This window comes from Balaenoptera acutorostrata, chromosome 6 (assembly GCF_949987535.1).
Source record: "Balaenoptera acutorostrata chromosome 6, mBalAcu1.1, whole genome shotgun sequence".
In the NCBI taxonomy this organism is placed as follows: Eukaryota; Metazoa; Chordata; class Mammalia; order Artiodactyla; family Balaenopteridae; genus Balaenoptera; species Balaenoptera acutorostrata.
In genome coordinates, this window is record NC_080069.1 from 1774154 (window position 1) to 1796776 (window position 22623).

A 22623-nucleotide genomic window follows, 5' to 3' on the forward strand; every position below is an offset into this window, starting at 1 on the left:
AAAACAGAAGAACATGTTAAATGTTAAAATATGCCAAGAGGACTAGGAGAATCACTACAAGACAAGATTAAAAAAACAACAACAACAGCAACCCACCACCAATATAAACTTTAAAACAAAACCCCCAGCTTATTAAGAAATAAATTGCAAGAGGATGAAAGAGATGGTAACAAACTTCCAAACACAGTAGTGTCAGAACCTTGTTTGGGTTCTGATTTTAAAATCTTAAATCGAAAGAAGGGGAAAAAAGGGGAATCGTGGACTACACGTTGGAGGAGAGACAGCCAGAGCCAGAGGACATGGTCCAGGCAATGGTGGAGGACGCAAGGGGACCGCTCCTGAAACGTGGCCTGGAGAGGAGCTGGCCCGCAGTGGGCAGGACTTGAGGGTGGCCTCTGAGACCCCAGCCTCCCCGGTGTGCCCCTCCCCCCATAACCTGTCCCCCTGGGCGTGGGCAGGACCTGGGACTTTAGTGGGACATCGTCTCCCCCGATGGGCGTACATCTGCGAGGCTATCATACACAGGAGACAGGAGATTGTCCTGCTGGCTCTGCAGACCTAAAGCTGAGGCTAAGCCCCTCAGCGGGGTCCCTACAGGCCAGGAGGAGCCTGCGGCCAACAAGAAACAGGGAGCTCCAACCCCACAGCTGCAAGGCACTGTCTCCTTCCAGCCAGCGGACGCCTTCATTCCAGCCGGGAGACGCAGGTCCGCGCTCAGCCCCCGTGTGTCTGGACTTCCTCTCCACCGAAACTCTAACACGGCGAATTTCGACGGACTTCAGCCACTGAAGGGGTCATCATTTGTTGCACAGCAATAGAAAACGAATGCGTACCCCTTGACCGTGAATACTTCGTTAAAAAAAATAAATTCTTACAGCGCTAAGCCACTGAAATGTAGGCATCACCTGGGAGACCTTAGGAAAATGCAGACTCTGATTCTGCAAGTTTGGTTTGGGTCCGAGGCTCCGCAGGGGTGAGGAAGCTGCTTGGCGCTGCCCCGTCCAGGGCTCACCGGCCCTGCCCGCCTCTGACGCGCCTTGGTCTCCCCAGCAACCCCACGCCCACCCTTTCTCCGAAGAGGACCCTTAGTGCCTGCGCGCTCGTCTCCCTCCTCAGACCTCAGATCTCAGCGCTCCCTGCCCCGCCAGCGCCCACAGCCCCCTTGCAACGCCGGAGCTCTGCGACGCGCCGCCCCCCGCAGCATCCCGCATCCCTCGCCCCCGCCCTGCATCCCCCGCGCCCAGAGCCCGCGCCGGGGACCTCTCCGCCCATCAGGTCAAAGACCTCGAGCCCCTGCGAGACCGCAGCGCCCCGGGACCCCCGAGACGCCCTCACACCCTTTACCCCGGACCGAACCTGGAGCCGGTCCCGCAGCGTCTGAAGGGCAGCTGAGCGCTCCGCAGATATAGGAGGGCGCGGAGCGCAGGACCAGGGTAGAGGTCGGGCGGGGCGGGGCGGGGCCCCCGGCAGGCCAGAGGTCTGGAGACTTTCGGTTTCCTTTCTGGTCTCCAGCACTTCAGTTTCAAGTTTCGTTTCACCGCGCTTCAGTTGGGTGAGCTGGTGGGGGGCTTTGAGCATCCTTCCGCCACAACATCCAGCAAGAGGCAGCAGAGGACTTTGGGATTTGGGCATGAAATAGAGGGAAATGAGGCAGAGAAATCCGGGACGTCTATCTAAACAAGATAAAATCAAGAAGAGGCGGAATTAGAAATAGGTGAAATGTGCCCACCTAAAAAATATTCACAACCCAGAAGTTGAGAGTGACGTTTTACTCGGCAGGAATTTTGGGGACTTCAAGCCCAGGAGGCAGCATCTCAAGAAACCCTGAGAAACTGCTCCGAGGAGGCGAGGGGGGCGGGGCCAGATTCTATAGTGTTTGCAACAAAGGGCAGTAGTCTGAACGTCAGAAGATTATTGTTAATTAAGGAAAACCAGGCATCTCAAGTTAAGGAAGTTAGTGCTTTTCTCTGTATGGGAAGATTTAAGAGTCTGGGCTCACTGAAGTCATTCCTCTGATCTGCACCTCAGCTCTCTGGGGCCAGGGTTTTCACATCCTGCGTTTCCGCGTGGCCCCCCGCAGGGAGTGGCTGCTAGACGGCAGGTGTTCTTTTCCTTCCCGAGTGCCCTCCGGGCTCACCGGCTCACGTTGGAGGGCTGCAATCGCTGATGTCTGTGACGTCCTTTGTTTACTGACGGGGCAGGAAATACTCCACTTCTCAAACGTAAGGTACTGTGGAATCTGACATTCCACCTTTATGCAAAAAGAAAAACAAAACCAGTTAAGAACGCATGAACTTGGAGTTTCTGTGATGAGAAGCTGAGAATGACCGTTCTGTGTCAACTATATTTGGAGCTTTCATGGACCGAGAAATATCCTTCTGTAAAACTGAAAGCGCAACATTCTGTTGTTTTTTTTTGTTCTTGTGGGGTTTTTGCCGCACCACGTAGCTTGTGGGATCTTAGTTCCCCCACCAGGGGACTGAAACCCAGGCAGTGAAAAGGCAGAGTCCTGACCACAGGACGGCCAGGGAATTCCCTATTTCTCACTTTAATTGATGCTATTTTTACGTAATTTCTGCCTGTTGATGTTTGCAGTCGCTTAGCGTGCTCACGTGCTTGATTTCATGAACTTCATGAGCGCTGTCAATGTGCAAATACGCTGGAATTCCAGGAAGTGGTGGGTGGGGGCATCTTAGCAACAGTGGGAAGCCAGGAGCTGCTCTGTCCGCGAGGAAAGAAGAGAGGTCCAGGCTCTCACTGCTCCACAGGGGAAAACAGACAGATGGCCATCGACTGGAGAAAAGGGCAGGGGCTGAGAAGGTGGACACTTCTCACAGCCATCAGGCTTTTATTTATTGATTATTTATTTGCAAGTTTGTGATGCGTTGGTTGTGATGATAGTGAGAAAGAAAACAAGAGAACTTGGAACTTGACACCTGACTGGTCTAAAGTGACCTTCCGTTTGTGTCCCTCCTTCACTAAGCTCTCTAAGGCACTTGCCTGGGGCCAGCTGGGCAATGCCCCTCCCTCCTCCTGTCCAAAGGTCAGTGTCCTGACTCCTGACACCCATGAGCTCAGAGCAAAGGTATCAATACTTTGCAGGATGGACTTACGTAAGGCTCTGGAGCTGAGGAGATGATTGGTACTTACCCGGGGGGGCTCGGAGGGTCCTTACCAGAGGGAGGCGGAAGCCACCCTCTTTTTGGCATGGTGGCCTCTCGTGGTCTACACGCACTGTCTACACCTCTTCCCCTCCTCCGAGTCCTTGAGCCCCTTTAGTCCAGACCTGCCTTGAAACTGCTCTGTCAGAGACCAGTGATGGGTCAGTGATGGAGAAATCCAGACAATGCTCCTCTGGTCCACGGTTCACTGACTTCTCTCTCTGAAATTTTTGAAAGATTTTAGCCAACCTCTCTTTTCCTAAGAGCCTCTTCTCCCTCGGTTTCAGTTACAGTATTCTTTAGATCTATTTATTTCCCTCCCATCTCTTGGGATTAATGGAGTGATCAGGTAACAGTTGCTCAAATGAGAGCCTGGGGACTGTTGTTGAATCTTCACTCAAATCCCAGTGAACTTGAGCTCCCAACATGGATAGAATCTAGCACCTCTGTGCTCCCATTTTCCACAGGCCAGGGCGGGCATCACCACTTCTCACCGGGATGGCTGAGACAGCTCTGCCCTGCTGGACTGCGGCCGGTCCCTCCATCCCATGTCCACCTGCTGCCAGGGTCACCGGTGAGCACGGAAGACGGAGCCTGTCCGGTCCCTGCTGAGCACATTCCAATGCTTCCTCATCGCTTCTACTCCTTCCTCTTGGGGACCCGCCAACCGTTTAATAGGTCTCCTTCCACCCGCCCTCGAGTCAGGGGCCACAGCCAAGCGCAGGACCCCTGTCCTGGACAGACGTGATTGACGGGTGGTTTGTCCCATGTACTCACAGCCCCGGAAGGAGGCGGCACCCCAGGCAGGGCACACAGGCCAGGACCGGGGAGCAAAGTCACCAGGTGGGACTGCAGAAGGCAGACTTAGTCATAACCAGAGGGTGGGGTGACCCTGGTTCCCTCGGGAAGTCGTGATTGCTTGCTGAAATAATCGTGCTGGTGGTCAGGGAGCGACAACCCCTGGGTAAATGCAGCTGATCTGGAGGAGAGAGGAGCTGGCCGGGGCGGGGGGCTGGGCACGGGGGTACATCTGCCCTCGCCTGACAAGCCCCCAGAGAGCAAATGTGCCCCTGGAGGAACTCAGGGAGCCCGGCAGGCTCAGCGACGTCGAGGACGCCGAGGCAGTGAAGTTTCCCCAGAACGTGGCACTCAGCACACGGAACACCTCAGCTGGACGGCAAGAAGCAGGAAGGTCACTCTGACCGCCCCCTTTACCGTCTTCCCTGACATCAGGGGATACCCCTCACCCCCCATCCCCCGGGACCAGAGGACAGAGGACATCCTCATCACCAGAGATGGGGAACACAGGGCCAAGGAGGCAGAAGGCTGTGTGAACTCACCTGGTCACTTCCCACCTTCTACTACCCCAGCCCAAAGCCCTCTGTCTTGCCGATTCTTCACATACTTATTGTTTCTTTGTCTAAAAGGTATAAAATCTTCCTGCTCTGCATGCACCCCTATGTTCACAGCAGCACTATTCACAACAGCCAAGACAAGGAAGCAACCTAAATGTCCATCAACAGATGAATGGATAAAGAAGGTGTGGTACCTAGAGTGGTGGGATAGGGAGGGGGGGAGGGAGGGAGATGCAAGAGGGAAGAGAGATGGGAACATATGTATATGTATAACTGATTCACTTTGTTATAAAGCAGAAACTGACACACCATTGTAAAGCAATTATACTCCAATAAAGATGTTAAAAAAAAAAAAGGTGTGGTACAGGTATATAATGGAATATTACTCACCATAAAAAAGAATGAGATAATGCCATTTGCAGCAACATGGATGGACCTAGAGATTATCCTAAGTGACGTAAGTCAGAGAAAGACAAATATCATGTGATATCACTTATATGTGGAGTTCTAAAATATGACACAAATGAACTAATTTACAAAACAGAAATAGACTCACAGACATAGAAAACAAACTTATAGTTACCAGGGGGAAAAGGAGAGGGAAAAATTGGGAGATTGGGATTGACATATACACACTACTGTATATAAAATAGATAACTAGGGCTTCCCTGGTGGCGCAGTGGTTAAGAATCCGCCTGCCAATGCAGGGGACACGGGTTTGAGCCCTGGCCCGGGAAGATCCCACATGCCGCAGCGCAACTAAGCCTGTGCGCCACAACTACTGAGCCTGTGCTCTAGTGCCCTCGAGCCACAACTACTGAGCCCACGTGCCACAACTACTGAAGCCCGCGTGCCTAGAGCCCGTGCTCTGCAACAAGAGAAGCCACCGCGATGAGAAGCCCGCGCACCGCAACGAAGAGTAGCCCCTGCTCGCTGCAACTAGAGAAAAGCAACGAAGCAGCAACAAAGACCCAACGCAGCCAGAAACAATAAATAAATAAAATAAAAATAATAAAATAAATTTATTTAAAAAAAAGATAACTAATAAGGACCTACTGTACAGCACAGGGAACTCTACTCAATACTCTGTAATGGCCTATATGGGAAAAGAATCTAAAAAAGAGCGGATATGTGCATATGTATAACTGATTCACTTTGCTTTACGCCTGAAACTAACCCAACATTGTAAATCAACTATATTCCAATAAAAAATTTTTTTAAATCTTTCTGCTCTAGTCACGTCTTTTGGACTTCATTCTCTTGTGGAGGGTCCCAAGTACATGGAAAAATTCAATAAAATGTGTATGCTTTTCTCCTGTTCATCTGTTTTATGTCACTTTAACACTTAGGCTCAGCCAGAGACCCTAAGAGGGCAGAGGAGATTTGTCTGCCTCTAGAGCAACATGTGGAATTTTAGGCCTTACGATACCTTGACATCCATTTAAACCTTGGTGATGACTCACACTTTTAGAGAGCAGAACAAATGCCTCTCCAGGAAGCAAAGTGGACCCCTGGCCAGGCGGGAGAGAGGTGGAGAGGCGGCCAATGGAAATGTGAACTTCAGAGGTGCCCGTCCTTGTGGGCACTAAAGGGAGTTGAAGGGTCTAAGTGGCAGGAGTGGGGGAAGTGCAATCCCCAGGGGCAGAAAGTTCACTTAATCAATGCCTGTGGCCATGGTGACACCCACGGGGGGGGGGGGGGCCCATGTGCTACTTTGTAACTTAAATCAGAGCTCTTTGAAGAGTCCCTTGGTCCTCTTAATTAAACAAATTAAATCAGCTGCCAGGGGCGTATAGGGAAGGTGGCAATGGCACTGAACTTCCTTCAAGGGCCCAGCACTGTCTTCTGAGACAGGAAATGAGTCCTCACTGTGGGTGACATCTGGGTAACATCTGGAACTCCTAAGGGGACGAGACATGTCCCAGTGAGGTTGTCTGGGGTTTAGCATGTGTACAGATGTCTGCTGCCTTGCTTTATATGTGAGTATCTGCAAAGCAAAGATCCCCAGGGCTCTTCACCCCAACAGGAAGGACTCGCAGGCCACCAGCCACGCATACGTGAAAAGGCGCAGATGGAGGCCGGCATCGGCCAGGCATCGGAGCTGGGACAGCTGCCTAAAGGGTGGCCGGCTGTGCCGACCTCGGCCCCCCTCCTCTGCCAGGACACCTGGTTTAAGAGACAGGAAAGCAGCCCCGTGTCTCTGCGTTCCTTCACACACGGTGATGGTGACTCCATCTGCAGACTCTGCCAACTCCCAATTCTGTCCACTCAGTTGACCCCAAGGGGTTCCCCAGGCGGCCGAGGGGTCTGGGAGCTGGGGGCCTCCTCCAGCTCCACGGCGTCTGGCCTGGACTGAGGGCAGGGGCCACGGAGGACGCGCCCTGCTCCACGCTGGGACCTGCCGGAGGGTCCAGGTCCGGCTCCGTCCTCTAGCGAGAGGCCTCGTCACAGTTCCATGCTGTGGGGCACTGCTTTCATGACCCAAAGCCATGAGTCCAGAGAACAGAGGGTCATGGGCTCAGGGTCTGTGAGAGCCTCTGCTTCCGGGAGATCCCGGCATGCACAGTGCAGAGCTGAGGAAGGGCAGCGTTTTACGTCAGAAGCCTGTGGGTACCATGGCCATCGTAGGTGGTCCAGACACTTCAGGAGTCTTGAAAGGAGACTGTTCACGCCTCAAGAGTGAAGGAGTCTCGGAGGGCACTTATGGAGTGCACGCTGATCTCAATGTGGACTGACTTTACATCATTTTGTGCAGGGGGCCCACTTAACACGGACTGACTTTCAGGTTACACCATCAGTCAGATTAAATGAGCAAATGCAGATTACACTGCCTCCAGAACGCAAATAGAACTGAAAGCGGTCGGAGCTGTATCGGCACTTTGGATGCAGGCACTGGTTGTCGGCGATGCAGCAGCCCTCAGCTCACCAGCCAGGTCTCAAGCATCTCTCCTGGTGTCCCACACTCTCTGTGGGACAGCGGCGTCCCCCCCGGGCCAGGCACTTTGTCAGAATCCGTGTGTCCGGGATGAGCATTTTAAGCGAACAAACGGATCTCCTCAGAAGATGATATTATCAGTGCCAGGTCACCTGTGCCCCTGGAGACAGCTGGACACAGTTAAGACCTCACCTGCAAAGTGTGTTCAGCAGCAAGGCTGCTGTCCCCACGGGGAGCCTGGCAGAGGTACATCGTGTCCCTCAGAGATGGGACCCTCAGACAGCAGAGAGGCTGTGGAAACAGGCACAGAACAGAACAGCTGTACCATTTCTATAAAAGCCAGTTATGCACCGGCTGCCAGCTGGATGGAGTGACGGGGGTGGGACCCTTCCCTGGGCCCACGGCGTGAAGCGGGTGGAATCCACTCTCAGGTTGAGAACCCACCCAAGTGGGCTAGTGCCTGGAGAAGCAGTGAGGAGAACCACCCCTTCATTCATTAGGCCTACGGTTCAATTCATAAAAATTATTTGTCAAGGGTGTAGCAATCGAATACTACATTGTTTCATTTTCTACTTTTCTTCTGATTATGCTGTGATTATTGTTTCAGGAGCTTACCTAACATGTGGCTTTGTAAGGAATTTCAAGAGTTACTTTTTCAGATGTAATAGATTTTTTTTATTTTTGGCTGCATCAGGTGGCGTGTGGGATCTTAAGTCCCCAACCAGGGATCAAACCCGCACCCCCTGCACCAGAAGCACAGAGTCTTAACCACTGGACTGCCAGGGAAGTCCCAAAATAGATTTTTTTTTTTACCACCAAGATAGTTGCATGCTTTCTTAAGATCCTAATGCCAACACCTTTTATTACCAACACAGTTCTTCTCTACTAAATTTGCTTTGCTTTGAATTGTATAATCATAACCTCAACATTAAATATACAAATCATAAATAAACAGTGGAATTAATAAATTTGTATGTATCCCTATGGAAAAGTGTCAGCAATAATTTACTTACCTCCTCATCATGAAGAAATACACAAAACATTCAAACAAAATCACAGGGTCCAGTATAAAATTAAGATGAACCCCCGGGTCTGCGCCATTTCTGCCGCAGGCTTCTGCAACACCTGCTCTTCCGTCCGTCAGAGGAAACCTTGGGGCTGAAAGCACACCAGCTCGGAGCAAATTCCTTCCCAGAATGGCAAGCGTTGAGAAAGAGCGAGTCCAGCAGAAGCAGGTGAGGGCAGACCCGGGATATCTGTGCCAGAGCAACTGTCCTCCACGCTGGCGTTTTTTCAGCGTCTAAATCCTTCTTTGCTCCAACAGCTGGTTTCCCCCTTTGTCACATTCTTCCTTCCTTTCTGCTTTCCCGGGAGTGGCGGTCGCATGGTCCAGGGCAGGTTCCTCGGGGGGCGGCCCCTGAAGCTGGGGGCAGCTGTCCCCCTGTCCCCGCCTGTCCTGCAGCAAACATCCCCTGTGCAAGTCTGATGCTCCCCCGCCCCGAGTCTCCCTGAGGCAGAGAAAATGCCAACTTTAGGAGAAACAGGGGCTGTCCATGTGATTTACGTCAAAGAAGTCTCTAAGCCACTTTTAAATATCGAATTATCCTGGTAGATCTGCCTTTCCCCTCTAATGGAGAAAACAAACAAACTGCCTCTTCCCTCAAGGCTTTACTTCCTTTTTATCAACTCAACTGAAAGGAGTACAATCTGCCACCATAAAAAAAGATGCTGCATTTTTAATAATGCATTCATACTGTAAATACAAATGATTATTACTTCTTTTCATTATCATTCTACAATAAGTTTTTTCTATGTGATTATAAACATGTCATAAACATCACTTTCTATGACCACTTTAAAATCCATGAATGTACTTAACCATTCCATAAATTGGAGATTTAGGCTGTTACTGATTTTCTGCTGTTATAAATAATGTTGTACGGAACATGGCATCACCTATATCCTCAAGAAGAGGAGAGAATGAGTGGGTCAAAGGAGGTGAACTTTTTAAAGTGTGAACCTTTAAAGTGTGCACACACTAATCTACTTATAAATGGATCTAAAGATTTGCGAATCCACAGATGAGAGCTGGCCTGGAGTAGAGGACACTTTGTTTCAAGGATTTAAAATCAGTGAGGGTCACTTTAATGCTCTGGATGAACACATACGAGGTTTGAGGGTATTGCTCTAAGCCTCTAAATTTGGGAGTAGTTTGTTACACAGCAGTACATACTGACTGATATTCTGACTTAGGATTTTGGAAATGGAGCACGGAAGTGGGGGTGGAAGATACACAGAGGCAACAATCAGCAGGTGCAAGCAGGTAAAACCACAAACAGGAAGCAAGATGCCAGGGCCTGGAATTGACAGACGAGTGTGCTGGCATTCCCCAGGATTATGGCAGGACTTGGGGTGAAGAAGAAAGCCAAGAGCCCAACTGGATCCAAAGTCTTGATTAAACAAGGTGGGTGAAGGACGGCCCACTCAAAGGACCGATGCTTCAAAGAACAGGACTTTTTATAAGAAGAAGCAATTGTTTAGAAGCTGAACTGGGACCCGAGGAAAGGCCACTGACCCCACCTCCCAACCTCAGATGCACATGGAAATGGGCTCTGGTGGTAAATGGGGAAGTGCATGGGACTCACTTTCAGCACATCACCTCGGGTGAGGCATGGCAAGGCCAGAGGCAGACCAAGAGGAGACACCAGAAAGAGCCTGACAGCTTTGTTATTCAAATTCTTGTGGGGGGGAAAGTACACCATGCTGGGCCACTCAGAGGAAGCATCAGGGTCAGTCAAGGGGCAGAGGAGAGGGAGAATTGTGGGCAGTGCCTTTACCATGGTTTCCATGCAAAGGAATTGGTGAGGCAGGGTAAGCAGTTTAGGATTAGCTGATTTGAATAAATTCCACAGGCTCTGGGCACAGGGGCTGTTCCTGGTTGTCTGGTACCTGGCCCGGGGGTGATTAGGGCAGGTGTATAGTGGCCTGGAGTGTGAGAGCCCTATATGGGAGGTGGCTGGGGTGTGGGCTTGAGGGACTGGACAGGAAAGGGAAATGAGCAGCTCCTAGTCAGGGTCTCAAACCTGGTCAAATCAATGTGTTAAAAACTACATCACACTCACCAAGGCCACAGATTCTGTGGCCGGGCCCCATGGTTGTTCCGGGGGCCAGACCTCTGCCCACCCACATAGCCTGGGACAGCTGCAGCCTCACCACAACAGGAGATGCACGCAGCCCCTGGGTGCCTGCCTCTGGCGGCCAGGCGGGATTGTGCCTCTGAGCCCAGAGGAAATCTTCTATATTTTGCACTCCTTCCAGACCAGGAGAGATAGCTGACTCACCTAATATGCAGAAACAGAGAATTAAGCAAAATAAGAAGATACGTTCCTATCAAAAGAACAAAACAAAACCTCAGAAAAGTAATTAAATGAAACAGATATAAGCAGCCTAACTGATAAAGAGTTCAAAGTAATAGTCATGAAAGCACTCATTGGACTCAGGAGAAGGCTGGACGAACACAGCGAGAACTTCAACAAACAGTACTGTTACTGAACTGAAAAACACACCAGAGAGGTTCAACAGCAGGTAGAAGACGAATCAGCGAGCTGGAAGACAAAGCAGAGGGACTCACCGAAACAGAGCAGCAAAGTAAAAACAGAAAAGTTGTATAAAGTGAAGATACCTTAGGGGCCCTTCGGACAACATTGAGCAGAATAACATTGGCATTATGTGGGGCCCAGAAGGAGAACAGAGAGAGAGCAAGAACCAGAAAAATTAATAGAAGAAATCGTGCCTGAAAACTTCCCTAATCTGAGGAAGGAAACACACATCCAGGTCCGGGAATCCCAGAGAGTTCTGCATAAGATGAACCCAAAGAGACCACATCAAGACACATGAAAATTAAAAGGGTAAAAGGTAAGGATAAAGAGAGCATCCTGAACGCAGCGAGAATAAAACAACTTGTTACACACAAGAGAACTCCCATAAGGCTATCAGCAGATTTTTCAGCAGAAACCTTACAGGCGAGAAGGAATGGCATAACACGTTCAAAGTGCTGAGAGAAGAAAACCTCCAAAGCAAGAATTCTCTACCAGCAAGGTTATCACTTGGAATTAAAGGAGGGATCAAGATTTTCCCAGATGAGCAAAAGCTAAAAGAGTTCACCACCACTAAACCAGCACTACAAGAAATATTAAATGGACTTATTTAAGCTGAAAAGGAATGACACTAATTAATAATAAGAAAACAAATGAATAAAAAATCTCACTGGAAACTGTAAATATAGAAAAAAGGTAGTGTATCAATCACTTATAAAAAAACACAAAGGTTAAAAAACAAAAGTAGGAAAATTAAAATTACAATGATTTTTAAGGGACACATAAAATAAAAAGATGTAAAACATGTCATCAAAAGTATAAAACTTGGAGGGGGTAGTAAAACAATAAAGCTTTGGAATGTGTTCAGATTTAAGTTGCTACCAACTTAAAACAGGCTACTGCTTACATAGATATTACATGTAAACTCCATGGTAACCACAAAGGAAAAAAACAAAGTAAATAAACCAAAGAAAATGAGAAAGGAATCTAAACATGACACTAAGAAACCACCAAAACACAAGGGAAGAGAGAAAGAGAAGGTCAAAGGAGCAGAGTGAAACTACAAAAACAGACAGAAAACAATTAACAAAATGGCCATAAGCACATATCTCTCAATAATTACTTCTGATGTAAATAGACTAAATTTGCTAACCAAAAGACATGGAGTGGCTTAAAAAAAACACTCTATGGTTAAAAAAAACATGGATAAAAAACAAGACCATCTATATGCTGCCTACAAAAGACTCACTTCAGATCTAAAGACACCCAGACTGAAAGTGAGTGGGTGGAAAAAGGTATTCAATGCAAATGGAAATGTAAAGAATAACAGACAAAATAGACTTGAAAATAAATACTGTTACAAGAGACAAAGAAGTGCATAATATATACAGCCTCATCCACCAGAGGGCAGACAACAGAAGCAAGAACTACAGTCCTGCAGCCTGTGGAACAAAAAATAAATTCACAGAAAGATAGACAAGATAAAAAGGCAGAGGGCTATGTACCAGATGAAGGAACAAGATAAAACCCCAGAAAAACAACTAAATGAAGGGGAGATAGGCAACCTTCCAGAAAAAGAATTTAGAATAATGATAGTGTAGATGATCCAGGACCTCGGAAAAAGAATGGAGGCAAAGACTGAGAAGATGCTAGAAATGTTTAACAAAGACCTAGAAGAATTAAAGAACAAACACCTAGAAGAATTAAAGAACAAACAAACAGAGATGAATACAATAACTGAAATGAAAAATACACTAGAAGGAATCAACAGCAGAATAACTGAGGCAGAAGAACGAATAAGTGACCTGGAAGACAGAAAGGTGGAATTCACTGCCGCGGAGCACAACAAAGAAGAATGAATGAAAAGAAATGAAGACAGCCTAAGAGACCTCTGGGACAACATTAAACACAACAACATTCGCATTATGGGGTCCCAGAAGGAGAAGAGAGAGAGAAAGGACCCGATAAAATATTTGAAGAGATTATAGTTGAAAACTTCCCTAACATGGGAAAGGAAATAGCCACCCAAGTCCAGGAAGCGCAGAGAGTCCCAGGCAGGATAAACCCAAGGAGAAACAAGCCGAGACACATAGTAATCAAATTGACAAAAATTAAAGACAAAGAAAAATTATTGAAAGCAACAAGGGAAAAATGACAAATAACATACAAGGGAACTCCCATAAGGTTAACAGCTGATTCCTCAGCAGAAACTCTACAAGCCAGAAGGGAGTGGCATGACATACTTAAAGTGATGAAAGGGAAGAACCTACAACCAAGATTACTCTACCACAAGGATCTCATTCAGATTCCATGGAGCAATCAAAAGCTTTACAGATAAGCAAAAGCTAAGAGAATACAGCAAAACCAAACCAGCTCTACCACAAATGCTAAAGGAACTTCTCTAAGTGGGAAACACAAGAGAAGAAAAGGACCTAAAAAAAAAACCCAAAACAATTAAGAAAATGGTCATAGGAACATACATATCGATAATTACCTTAAACGTGAATGGATTAAATGTTCCAACCAAAAGACACAGGCTCACTGAAGGGATACAAAAACAAGACCTATATATATGCTGCCTACACTAGACCCACTTCAGACCTAGGGACACATACAGACTGAAAGTGAGGGGATGGAAAAAGATATTCCATGCAAATGGAAATCAAAAGAAAGCTGAATTAGCAATACTCAATCAGATAAAATAGACTTTAAAATAAAGAATGTTACAAGAGACAAGGAAGGACACTACATAATGATCAAGGAATCAATCCAAGAAGAAGATATAACAATTATAAATATATATGTACCCAACATAGGAGCACCTCAATACATAAGGCAACTGCTAACAGCTATAAAAGAGGAAATCGACAGTAACACAATAATAGCGGGGGACTTTAACACCTCACTTACACCAATGGACAGATCATCCAAACAGAAAATTAATAAGGAAACACAAGCTTTAAATGACACAATAGACCAGATAGATTTAATTGATATTTACAGGACCTTCCAACCAAAAACAGCAGATTACACTTTCTTCTCAAATGTGCACAGAACATTATCCAGGATAGATCACATCTTGGGTCACAAATCAAGCCTCAGTAAATTTAAGAAAATTGAAATCATATCAAGCATCTTTTCTGACCACAACGCTATGAGATTAGAAATCAATTACAGGGAAAAAAATATAAAAAACACAAACACGTGGAGGATAAACAGTACGTTACTAAATAACCAAGAGATCACTGAAGAAATCAAAGAGGAAACCAAAAAATATCTAGAGACAAATGACCATGAAAACACGACAATCCAAAACCTATGGAATGCAGCAAAAGTAGGGAAGAGGGAAGTTTATAGCAATACAATCCTACCTCAAAAAACAAGAAAAATCTCAAATAAACAATCTAACCTTACACCGAAAGGAACCAGAGCAAGGAGAACAAACAAAACCCAAAGTTAGTAAAAGGAAAGAAATCATAAAGATCAGAGCAGAAATAAATGAAATAGAAACAAAGAAAACAATAGCAAAGATCAATAAAACTAAAAGCTGGTTCTTTGAGAAGATAAACAAAATTGATAAACCATTAGCCAGACTCATCAAGAAAAAGAGGGAGAGGACTCCAATCAATAAAATTAGAAATGAAAAAGGAGAAGTTACAACAGACAATGCAGAAATACAAAGCATCCTAAGAGACTACTACAAGAAACTCTCTGCCAATAAAATGGACAACTTGGAAGAAATGGACAAATTCTTAGAAAGGTACAACCTTCCAAGACTGAACCAGGAAGAAATAGAAAATATGAACAGACCAATCACAAGTAATGAAATTGAAACTGTGATTAAAAATCTTCCAACAAACAGAAGTCCAGGACCAGGTGGCTTCACAGGTGAATGCTATCAAACATTTAGATAAGAGCTAACTCCCATCCTTCTCAAACTCTTCCAAAAAATTGCAGAGGAAGGAACACTCCCAAACTCATTTTACGAGGCCACCATTACCCTGATACCAAAACCAGACAAAGATACTACAAAAAAAGAAAATTACAGACCAATATCACTCATGAATATAGTTGCAAAAATCCTCAACAAAATACTAGCAAACAGAATCCAACAACACATTAAAAGGATCATACACCATGATCATGTGGGATTTATCCCAGGGATGCAAGGATTCTTCAATATATGCAAATCAAGCAATGTGATACACCATATTAACAAATTGAAGAAGAAAAACAATATGGTCATCTCAATAGATGCAGAAAAAGCTTTTGACAAAATTCAACACCCATTTATGATAAAAACTCTCCAGAAAGTGGGCATAGAGGGAACCTACCTCAACATAATAAAGGTCATATACAACAAACGCACAGCAAACATCATTCTCAATGGTGAAAAACTGAAAGCATTTCCTCTAAGATCAGGAACAAGACAAGGTTGCCCACTCTCACCACTATTATTCAACATAGCTTTGGAAGTCCTAGCCACGGCAATCAGATTAGAAAAAGAAAAGGAATACAAATTGGAAAAGAAGAAGTAAAACTGTCACTGTTTGCAGATGACATGATACTATACATAGAGAATCCTAAAGATGCCACCAGAAAACTACTAGAGCTAATCAATGAATTTGGTAAAGTTGCAGGATACAAAATTAATGCACAGAAGTCTCTTGCATTCCTATATACTAGTGATGAAAAATCTGAAAGAGAAATTAAGGAAACACTCCCACTTATCATTGCAACAAAAAGAATAAAATACCTAGGAATAAACCTACCTAGGGAGACAAAAGACCTGTATGCAGAAAACTATAAGACACTGATGAAAGAAATTAACGATCATACAAACAGATGGAGAGATATCAATATTGTGAAAATGACTATATTACCCAAAGCAATCTACAGATTCAATGCAATCCTTATCAAATTACCAATGGCATTTTTTACAGAACTAGAACAAAAAATCTTAAAATTTGCATGGAGTCACAAAAGACCCCGAATAGCCAAAGCAGTCTTGAGGGAAAAAAACGGAGCTGGAGGAATCAGACTCCCTGACTTCAGACTATACTACAAAGCTACAGTAATCAAGACAATATGGTACTGGCACAAAAACAGAAATATAGATCAATGAAACAGGATAGAAAGCCCAGAGATAAACTCATGCACCTATGGTCAACTAATCTGTGACAAAGGAGGCAAGGATATACAATGAAGAAAAGACAGCCTCTTCAATAAGTGGTGCTGGGAAAACTGGACAGCTACATGTAAAAGAGTGAAATTAGAACACTCCCTAACACCATACACAAAAATAAACTCAAAATGGATTCGAGACCTAAATGTAAGACCAGACACTATAAAAGTCTTAGAGGAAAACATAGGAAGAACACTCTTTAACATAAATCACAGCAAGATCTTTTTTGATCCACTTCCTAGAGTAATGGAAATAAAAACAAAAATAAACAAATGGAACCTAATGAAACTCAAAAGCTTTTGCACAGCAAAAGAAACCATAAACAAGATGAAAAGACAACCCTCAGAATGGGAGAAAATATTTGCAAATGAATCAACGGGCAAAGGATTAATCTCCAAAATATATAAACAGCTCATGCAACTCAGTATTAAAAAAACAAACAACCCAATCCAAAAATGGGCAGAAGACCTAAACAGACATTTCTCCAAAGAAGACATACAGATGGCCAAGAAGCACATGAAAAGCTGCTCAACATCACTATTAGAGATGAAAATCAAAACTACAATGAGATATCACCTCACACCAGTTAGAATGGGCATCATCAGAAAATCTACAAACAACAAATTCTGGAGAGGGTGTGGAGAAAAGGGAACCCTCTTGCACTGTTGGTGGGAATGTATATTGATACAGCCATTATGGAGAACAGTATAGAGGTTCCTTAAAAAAATAACAATAGAATTATCATATGATCCAGCAATCCCACTACTGGGCATATACCCAGAGAAAACCATAATTCAAAAAGACACATGCACCCCAATGTTCACTGCAGCGCTATTTACAACAGCCAGGACATGGAAGCAACCTAAATGCCCATCAACAGAAGAATGGATAAAGAATATGTGGTACATATATACAATGGATGTGGTACATATATACATATATACAATGGAATATTACTCTGCCATAAAAAGGAATGAAGTTGGATCACTTGTAGAGACATGGATGAATCCGGAGACTGTCATATAGAGTGAAGCAAGTCAGAAAGAGAAAAACAAATATTGTATATTAATGCATATATGTGGAACCTAGAAAAATGGTACAGATGAACTGGTATGCAGGGCAGAAATTAAGACACAGATGTAGAGAACAAATGTATGGGCACCAAGGGGGGAAAGTGGCAGGGGTGGTGGTAGTGTGATGAATTGGGAGCTTGGGATTGACATATATACACTAATATGTATAAAATGGATAACTAATAAGAACCTGTTGTATAAAAAATAAATAAAATAAAATTCCAAAATACAAAAAAAAAAAGAAGGGCATAATATGAATGACCAAGGGGTCAATCCAAGAAGAAGATATAACAATTGTAAGTATATATGCACCCAACATAGGAGCACCTAAATACATAAATCCATATTAATGGATTTAAAGTGAGAAACTGAGAGCAAAGCAATCATAGTAGGGGACTTTAACACCCCACCTACTTCAGTGCACAGATAATCCAGATAGGAAATCATTATGAAAACAGTGGACTTAAACAACACATTAGACCAAATGGACTTAATAGACACATGTAGAACACGCCATCCAAAAGCAGCAGAACACACATTCTTTTTGAACGCACAATGGAACATTCTCCAGGATTGATAGACCACCTATTAGGTCACAAAACGAGTCTCAATAAATTCAGGAAGATTGTAATTATATCAAATCTCTTCAACCTTAATGGCCAGGATTATTTTATTCTTACCCTAAGGTAGAATTAGTCACCAAACGTTCCTGAGCAGAAAAATCCTATGAAGTAGAACAACTGCACTGCCTGTCATGTGCAGGACAGAATGGAGCGGGAGGAGAGGAGACCCGTGGACAGGGTCACAATCATCCAGGGAAAGGGTGCAGGGTGCAGGGTGGAGGCACACTGGCTGGAGGGACTCTGAGACAGACCTCTGAGAGGCCCCCTGGATGGTCTTTGTACACACGGCAAATCAAGGGCAAAGGAGAGAGAGCGTGGAAGGGAACTCCAGGGCAGGAGAGTGTGCCCGGGAATGCATGTGCACCCTCCAGGTATCTCTTTCCAGCTTCATCTAATCCTTACAAACGCTGTGGGTGGTGATTGTCACCCCACTGGATTATCACCCAAACCCAGCAGTTTGGGTCCCTCACCATGGGTCACATAGCTGGTTAGCAATAATCACACAACTCCAAGTTCACGTGCGTTCCATGATAACGGCTCTGTGATAACCGCAGCTGCAGACGGCAGGCTGGCAGGGACAGATGCAGAGTGTGCCCACTGCAGAGAAGAGCAGACAGCCCCCCAGCTCTGGAGCGTCCTGTGTCAACCTAATGACACAGGCTGCTAAGGATACAAATCCCCGCACAGGATTCATCAGAATAAGTAACAGCAACAGTGAAAGAACCAGAGCAATCCCAGTTCCCTAAAGGAGGGATTATCAAGGAAGATTTTTTTTTTTTTTAAAAAGGAGAGTTGATTGTTGAAGAGGGGCTAGGATTCCAACAAGGGGAGAGGAGGAAGATTCCCCGAGAAGAAGAAGATGGACAAAAGTGCAGATCAACAGGCCCAGCAGAGACTGGAGGTTGATGACCAAAAGTGTGTGCCAGAGGCTCCACACTAGGGAAGAACCTGAGAAAAATCTAAAACGCACGCAGCGGTCAGGATGCAAAGGTCCCTGCTAGTGACAGCTGGCATTTACTGAGCACAGATCATGTGTGGGGCACAGTCTGAGTGCTGGACACTTTCCATTAGTTCTCAAAACAACCTCATTGTTGTTAATTGACAAATGACAATTGACAATCAAATTACTATTGTCATTGTGAATGAAAAATGTTGCTGCCATATCAGTAAACAAAGGATGTTGCAGCCATCAAGCCATCACATTACAGCCGCCCAGACGGTGAGCCCTGCGGACACTCAGGATGGAGACAAATGGGCTGCCCACTGCCCAGCCCACCTAGCAGTCAACTGCTGCAGGACCCACAACTATGCACCTGAGGGACTCAGGATGGGAAAGCACAGGACGCTGGCCCCAGAGAGCTGAGGTGCACGTCAAAGGAATGATTCCAGTGAGCCCAGACTTTGCCTCTTCCCATACCCAAAAAAGCACTAAGTTCCTTAGCTGGAGATGTCTGGTTTTCTTTAATTAACAGTCATCTTTCAATTCCGACTTCCTGGTCTTTATAGCAAAACCTCCTGTAGATACTCGCGCCTCCCTGACCTCTTGGGGGCAGACCCTCAGAGCTGTCTGAGATGCTGTGTCCCGGGCTGAAGTCCTCAGTTTTGTCCACTGAATAAAACATAACTCCCAACTTTTAGGTTGTTCTTTTTTTTTTCAGTCAACGTCACCGTTTCACAGATGAAGAAACTGTCACCCCAAGAGATGAACTTTCCCAGGATTGCACAGCTAATAAATAGTGAAGCAGGGATTTAAGCCGAGGGACTCCAGGACCAGACCACACACACCACCTCAGAGGGACAGTGAGGGCAGAGCCACCTGAGGCAAAGCTCGAACCAGGTCACCTGTGCGATGGCACGACAGTCCAGCCAGAGGCACAGGGCAACAGGCGGGTCTGGGTACAGGCAGGACCAGGGCAGCACTGACTGGTGGGATGGCAGACAAGGAAATCAAGGGGGTGTAACTGCAATAAAGACATCCTGGTAACTGAAGCAGCCCCAGGTTTAAGTGATGACTAAAACAGCTCCAAAAAATAAATAGACGGCTCCATACTTAAAAGGGTTTTTTTTGATGTGGACCATTTTTAGAGTCTTTATTGAATGTGTTACAATATTGCTTCTTTTTTATATTTTTTTTCTTTGTCTTTCGGCCACGAGGCACGTGGGATCTTAACTCCCCGACCAGGGATCGAACCCACACCCCCTGCATTGGAAGGCGAAGTCTTAACCACTGGACCACCAGGGAAGCCCCAAACAGCCACAGACTTAAGTGATAACCAAAACAACCCCAAACTTGTGCCAAAAAATGAGACTTTGGAGAACATGGGAGGTGGTGTGTTTTTGTTTGAGGAAGGTGAACTGGGGAAGGGTATTCACAACTTTTTATTGCCCCCTCCCCTGGAATGTTGGGGAAGAGTCGATTCTTACAGAGAAAGCGAAGGTAACGGGGATCCCCTTTGTTCTACAAGCAAAAATGCCTGTATTATGTAACAACCTAAATGGAAAAAGAAGTTGAAAAGGAAGAGATACATGTATATGTATTCATGTATAACTGAATCACTTTGCTGTACAACTGAAACTAACACACCATTGTTAATCACCTACACTCCAATATAAAATAAAAAAATTTTTAAACAAAAAAACGCCTACAGGACTTGAGGGAGGTGAGAAGATGTCTAGGAGCCAATCCTGACCACGTGAGACGCACGATAAACGTCACTTGTATGAATGAGTCCATGATTTTTTTAAAGACAGAAAATAAAAAAGACCGAAAGGAGAAAGTGGCATGCTAATCAGAGAATCTACGAACCTTTTTTCAATTAATACAGTAAAACAGGAGGGTGTGGCCAGGATGGCCAGGTCGGAAGACCCCAGCTCATCTCCTCCCAGGGCCCCCAAATCGCCACTGTTTGCAGAGCAACTACGGATGAGACAGAGGGGACTCCAGCAGAAAAGACCTTCTAAAGCTCAAGAGAGAAAGAAGGCGCCACAGTGACGGGGGAGGAGGGGCGGGGGGAGATGTAGTCAAGGCCCCCAGCCCGGGGCGACCCACAAACAGAAGTCTGAGCACAACTGCGAAGGGTCCCCCACAGCAGGGAGAGGTTCGGGCTCCACCTGGGGTTCCCCTGCCCCGGGGTCCTGCCCGGGGAAGACCAGCCCCCAGAGCACGCGGCTCTGGAGGCGGCAGGGCTGACTTTCAGGGCGCAGAGACGCCGCTCCCACCGGGCACAGACCCTCCCCCACTGAGGACCCGGGACCCCGGGCAGAAGCGGTGACCTGAGAGGAGCCTGGGTCAGACCCAGCTGCTGGTCCTCCCGCCTCCAGACGAACAGGAAAGAGGCCCTGGGCCCCGCCGGACGTGGAAATCCCAGTGGCCACTCTGGGAGCTCACGGTAGCGCGCGCCCACAGCGCCAGGGCACATGCTCGCACCCTCCTTCTAGACGGTTCCCCGCGCACACCCGCCAGGGGCCTCAGGCCGAGCCGCCCGGCTGGAGACCAGCTCTGCGATGCCGCAAGATGCCTGCGGACCAGGTGCCGGAGATGCGGCTAAGCAGGCACGAGAGGCTGGGAAACTCCCGGGAGCACGCGGGATGCTCAGGCCCGCCCAGGGCTGCCCGGCCGCTCCCGGCGGCCAGTCTGCAAGCGCCCGGTCCACTCTGGCCCCGAGCCACAGCTCCCGGCCGGAAATCCCTCTTCCCCTGTCCTGTCCAGAATGACCGAGGGGCTGAGATGCACCGCGTTAGCGAGCTAAGCACTTACTCTGCCGTCGTTGCAGCGGCGCTGGCCAAGGCAGGACACTCCTGGGACAGACGAAGGGCTTTGTCACCCGGCTCGGCCAGCGGCAGTAGCGTCGCGGGGTCGGTCCCCTGGTCCCAGGGAGGAGCGGCACGCACAGTGCATTGTGTCCCCGCTAAGAATCCTGAACTTGGAAAACCCAAACCTTCTGTTAATGGGCTCAGGCAAACCTGCCCCTTTGCCCCGAGAGAGACGTTTTCTTTATTACCCTGCAGAGTAAAAAAAAAAAAAAAAAAAAAAAACCTGGCCTTTTCTCTAGAAGGAGACACCGTCTGGTAACTAAAGCAGCCCCAGGTTTGAGTGATAATTAAAACAGCGCCAATAAATAAATAAATAAATAAATAAAAATAAAACAGCTCCATACTTAAAAGATTTTTTTTTTTTTTTTGATGTGGACCATTTTTAGAGCACCCACAAGGCTGCTCGCTTTGCAAACATCCTTGAAAACAGTCTGGGAAAAAAGCAAGGCCCCTGGCAAATCCCCTCCAGCGGCAAGGTCCAGGCCCCCGTGGGGTGGCTTCCCTTCTCTGAGGGCCCTTCCGGCTGCGGGGCCTCAGCCTGCCTGCTGGGCCTCTTTATTCCGTCCACCTGTTTGGAAGAGCCATTTATTACTCTTTACCTTATACTAGAAAGTCACATACCTTCACGAGGGCAATGCTCTTCCCATGCTTTTAAGCCGGCAATTAACCCGATCATTTCTATTTGAAATTTCACTGCGTTAGGATTTTTTAAAGCCTTCCAGGCTTTTTATTCCAGAGCTTAAATCTCTTTCATTTCCTTTTCAATAGACAATAACGTTACCTCTTTCAAATGTTTTTTGAATTCCGGGGGTCTATGTATGTGTCCAGGTATAGCCCAGGGCAGAGGGCAGAAGATCATTTCCTCCGAGGAAAGAAATAGGT

General features: G+C 46.4%; 1 protein-coding gene across 1 annotated transcript in view; it reads right to left on the minus strand.

Moving 5' to 3' along the window:
- Positions 1–22623, minus strand: part of DDX60 (DExD/H-box helicase 60) — a 175651-nt gene that overhangs the window by 81696 nt on the left and 71332 nt on the right. The window contains exons 4-5 of the mRNA XM_057548911.1: positions 2138–2251; positions 1357–1673 (exon numbers count right to left, since the gene is read on the minus strand). The gene's annotated coding sequence lies outside the window, so the exon portion shown is untranslated. The remainder of the gene's footprint in view (positions 1–1356; positions 1674–2137; positions 2252–22623) is intronic.